Raw genomic sequence first — 5,220 nt, forward strand, 5'->3', positions numbered from 1 at the left:
CGGACACTGCGCTCCAACCAGGAGGAGCAGGAGGAGGAGGAGGATGAACAAAATGGCCACCGCCACCAGCCAGGCAGGAAACGGGGCAGAGCGCAGGCGCGGCCCGCCAGGTCACCGCTCAGGCCAGCCGCGACGGCCTGTAAAGGGAATCACTGAGCGGGGAGCAAAACAGGCCGCTAAGGAAACCCTGCGCCCAGTCCCGACGAATCACGACGTCCGCTCTGTGCCTGCCGGCCGGCTGAACCCCAGCCAGCCCGAGGAGAGATCGAGTAAAAAAAGGGAACCGCCGGGAAGCTGAAGGTTCTGGGAATTGTGGTCCTGGAAAGGAGAGAGGGAAGCACTTCTCCAGGGGACTTCTGGGAACTGTAGTCCGCGGGAGACTGCCGGCGCCCCCGGCGCGCTGGGTCGCGAAGAAGAGACTTCTGGGTAGTGTAGTCGTACGTGAGGGCGTGCGGCGACCAGGAAGTTGGCGTGCTGGAAGGAGAGGGAGAGCATAAAAGCGACGTTGGAAGGCTGCGGGGGACGGGATGGGAATTAAAAACGCTGGCCGGGAAGTAAACTACAAGTCCCAGAGCGCCTCGCTCTGGGGGGCTGTCCTAGGACTGCTCGCCGCATTTTAGGGCTCTCCAGTTGGCTCAGCCTGTGCTACCGCTCCGCCCTCGTCCAGCCTGAGAGCGGGTTCTTCAACTGCGTCTGCAGCTGTGCTGTGGCTCCGCGTGGTGTCGGAGTCCGCCGGCCTTTCTGAGCTGTTCTCTGTGCATCAAAACAGCCGACGGGGGGTCATCAGTCGCCCCTCCCCCATCCCCGCGCGGCGGGCTGGAGGGGCTGGGGCCGACGTCGGGTCCAGGCTGAGCCGGGAGCTGCGCTCGCTGGGTCCCCTCGGGCTTCCTAAGGTCTGGCCTCGTCTTTGGGGCGTGTTTTCCCGCAAATAGGTATTCCTGGTCTAGGTAGGCTGCGGAGATTGCTTTAGAAGTTTCAAAGGTTTCCCCATCCGTTATCGCGGCGGGTAATGTGGTAAGCGGAGCAGCCCTCCATTAAAGTGACTCATCGGGTCCGAATATCCCTTGTTGACTTCTTGGAGTGGGGGAAAAAAAAAAAAAAAAAAAAAAGAACGTTCGGGCAGAGACGTGCACAGACTAAGGTCATGTTTGCAGACATCCATCATGCACACGGGAAACGAAGCCTTGCTCGAGAAAGGAGGCAGCTATTTTCCAAAGTGCTCCCCTAGCCCCGTAGGATTTTTTTTTTTTTTCTCTTTCTTTTTTTGCCACAGGTCACGGTGCGCCTCCATCCCCTCCCCACCCCCACCTCCACCCCCCAGCATCTTCGGGAGAATGTTACTGAGTGTGAATCACAATGTTACTGTGAAGGGAAGGGCGGTGATCAAGATTTTCCAGCCTGTTGCCCGAGCTCAGGGGTCCCAGCTGTAAAGAGTTGGCTCTGCCGGTCTGTGCGGAGGGGGAGGGGGATTTGAACCTGGAAAGCTTCAGATTCCCCCTAGCGGGGGCGGTGAACCCCTTAACAGCCAGTGGGAATTGCAAAAGGGTGCAGAGACCGGGATCTAAGGTGTGTATATATATATAGTTATTTGGGGAGGGAGAAGAAAGGAAGGTGTGGATGGAGTGGGGGTCTTGAGAGCTCGGAGAGGTGGGCTCTATGGAATTGTGTTGTGGAGGATTTGTACCAGGCCGAGGAGTTGAGCTTTGTCTTTGAAACAGTGAGGAGTTATTCAAGGGTGTATGTTGGCCTGCCTTTTTTCTTTTTTTTTAAGGTTTTTTATTTAATTATTCATGAGAGACAGAGAGAGGGAGGCAGAGACACAGGCAGAGGGAGAAGCAGGCTCCATGCAGGGAGCCTGACGTGGGACTCCAGAATCAAGCCCTGGGCCGCAGGCAGGCCCTAAACCGCTGAGCCTCCCCCCCCCCCCCCCCCCCCGGGCTGCCCTGTTGGCCTGCTTTTATTGGACTTAGTATTGGGCCGGTTTTATCATAATGCAATTAGTCATTGATCCATGCCTGGCCCACTGTATTAGTTCCCTGTTACTGCTGTAATAAACTTAATGCCTTAAAATAATAGGAATTTACTGTCTTACGACTCTGGAGGCCAGAGGTCCAAAATCAGTTTCAGTAGAGCTAAAATCAAGGTATTGGCAGGGGTGGTTGTTCCTGAGGTCTAGGGTAGGAATGGGTTCCCTGCCTTTTCTACCTTGTAGAAGCTGTCAGCATCCCTTGGCTTTCGGTCTCATCCACCCTCTTCAGAAACAGCATAGGAACTTCTTTCCTCTCTGACGTCTGTTTCTAAGGCTTCTTTCCGACTGATCTTCCTGCCTTCCTTTCTCACTACAAGGACTCTTTGTGATGATTACACAGGGCCAGGATAATCTCCCCAACTCAACACGCCTCTAATCTCATCAGCAAAGTCCCATTTCTGCCATAACACATTTTACTGATTCTGGGGATTAGGACATAGACCACACACAACCCACCTTTATTAATTCAGTTACTCTTAATGTAATAATAGCTGTGTATTTTCCACCTTAAAAGAAAGTTGTAATGACAAAAATTTACAACCAAATGTATGTTTTGCCTCCCACCCTACACATACACTAAGTGATCCTCTTGCCTCCCTTCACCTGGGGTAAACATAATCCCAAATTTTCACCGTTTCTTGTTTTCCTTTTTATAAATTTATATTCCACATATGTGTTTATATCGAATGCAACTGTGTGTGTGTGTATATATATATATATATATATACACACACACAAAGTGTGTATACAATGTATTTTTAATTGTTTTAAATATAATAAAAAGTAACAGCCCCTCCCCCCCATAAAAGACAAGAAAAAAGAATATACCTATTAGAATGGCTAAACTCCAGAACACTAATAGCACCAAATGCTGGCAAGGATGTAAAGCAATAGGCACTCTCCTATATTGCTGGTGGGGATGCAAAATGGTACAACCACCTTGGAAGAGATTTTGGCAGTTTTTTTTACAAAGCTAAACATAGCTCCTAGATATTTACCCAAAATAAGTTGAAAACTTAAGTCCACACAAAAACCTGCACATGAATATTTACAGCAGTTTTATTCATAATTCCAAGAAATTGAAAGCAACTAAGCTGTCTTGGGATAAGTGAACAGATAAGCTGTAGTATATCCAGACAATGGAGTGTTATTCAATGAAAGAAAAAAATGAGCTATCAAGCCAAAAAAAAAAAAAAAAAAGCCCATGAAATAATCTTAAATGCATATTGCTGAATGGAAGAAGTCAATTTGAAAGGACTATATACTGTGTGATTCCAGCTATTTGCCATCCTGGAAAAAGTGTGGCTGTGGAGACTAAAAAGAGGTATGGTTGCCAAGGCAGAGGAGGGAAGATGAATGGGTGGAACACAGAGCATTTTTACCAGGGCCAAAATATTCTGTATGATACTATCCGTTTAGTGGATCCCATAGAACTGTACACTTTAAGAGAGTGAGTCCTAATGTAAACCTTGGGGACTGTAGTAAAAATGTGTCAGTGTTGGTGCATCAGTTGCAACAAACATACCACAGAAATGCAAGATGATAGTATTATGGAAACTGTATGCTATGGTGGGGCAGAGGATGTATTGGAACTTTGTACCTCCAGCACAATTTTTCTGTAAACGTAAAACTGCTAAAAAAAAAAAAAAAAAAGAAGAAGAAGAAGAAGAAGAAAAAGAAGAAGTAGTAGTAGTAGTAGTAGTCTGGGATACCTGGGTGGCTCTGTGGTTGAGGGTCTGCCTTTAGCTCACGGTGTGATCCCAGAGCCCCGGGATTGAGTCCGGGCATCTGGCTCTTCACAGGAACCTGCTTCTCTCTCTGCCTCTCTCTCTGTGTCTCTCATGAATAAATAAATAAAAATCTAAAAAATAAAAATAAAATAAATGAAGTCTGTTACAAAGGGAAAAATATGCCTTTTATCTTTTTGAGATTGTTTTCACCTAATGTAAGATTAAGCCATATTTTATGTATTCAGCTTATTCATTTTCACTATTGTATGATTTCCAGTGTGTGAATATACCACATTTTGATTTCTCATTGATAGACATTTGAATTGCTTCTGGGTTTTTACTGTGATGAATAGTGCTGCTATGAACATACTTGAATGCGTCTCCTGTTAATAGGTGTGTAAGAGCTTTCTTTGGTCTGTTTGGATTTATACTTAAAGTAGTATTGTTGGGTTACAGGGTATGTGAATATTCAGTTTTGGAAGATAGTATCAAATATTTTTTTCCAAAATAGGTACCCTGCTTTGCACTCCCAGTAGCATTATGTAAGAGGTCTTATGACTGGATCCACATCCTCTTCAACACTTGCTTTTGTTAGACTTTTTACGTTTTTGTCAATCTGAGTATGATTTCAATGTGATCTTAATTTGCATTTACCTAATCAGTAAGATTGACCATTTTTTATTAGCTATCTGTGTTTCCTCTTCTGAATAGTGCCTGTTCATATCTTTTGCCTATTTTTCTACGAGGTTATATGTGCTTTTTATGTTGACTTTTATGAATTCTTATGCTAATTTTTTCTCACTTTTTTTTTTTTTTTAGATTTTATTTATTTATTCATCAGGGACACACAGAGAGAGAGGGGGGCAGAGTCACAGGCAGAGGGAGGAGCAGGCTCCATGCAGGGAGCCTGATATGGGACTCCCATCTCCAGGTCTCCAGGATCATGCCCTGAGCTGAAGGCGGCGCTAAACCGCTGAGCCACCCGGGCTGCCCATTTTTTTCTCACTTATATTGCAAATATCCTCTCCCAGTTTTTTTTTTTCTCTTTATAAGTGCCTTTATTGAACAAAAGGTCTTAAAGTGGTCACATCAATCGTGTGTGTGTCTTATTTAAGAAATAATTTTCCCACCTTAAGCCTAAAGAATAAGAAATGCTCATCCATGGAGTCTACTAAAACATTTTAAAATTTCGTATTTGAAAAAAATAATAAATTTCGTATTTGATATTGAAATCATTAACCCACCTGGAATTTTATATATATGTAGGGTAGGGATCCAATTTCATATTTTTCCATATGGATAACCATTATTTTTTAACTGCAATTAGAAGCACAACAGCTTTCCCCTCCCCCAGTTGATTAGACATGCTTCCTCTATCAAGGTGCAGTTTGGGTCCTCTAGGAAGACACAGATAGGATTAGATGTACAAGAAATACACTGAGGGAAACTTGTGAATGATGG

Source organism: Nyctereutes procyonoides, unplaced genomic scaffold (genome assembly GCF_905146905.1).
Source record: "Nyctereutes procyonoides isolate TBG_1078 unplaced genomic scaffold, NYPRO_anot_genome, whole genome shotgun sequence".
NCBI classification, from domain to species: domain Eukaryota; kingdom Metazoa; phylum Chordata; class Mammalia; order Carnivora; family Canidae; genus Nyctereutes; species Nyctereutes procyonoides.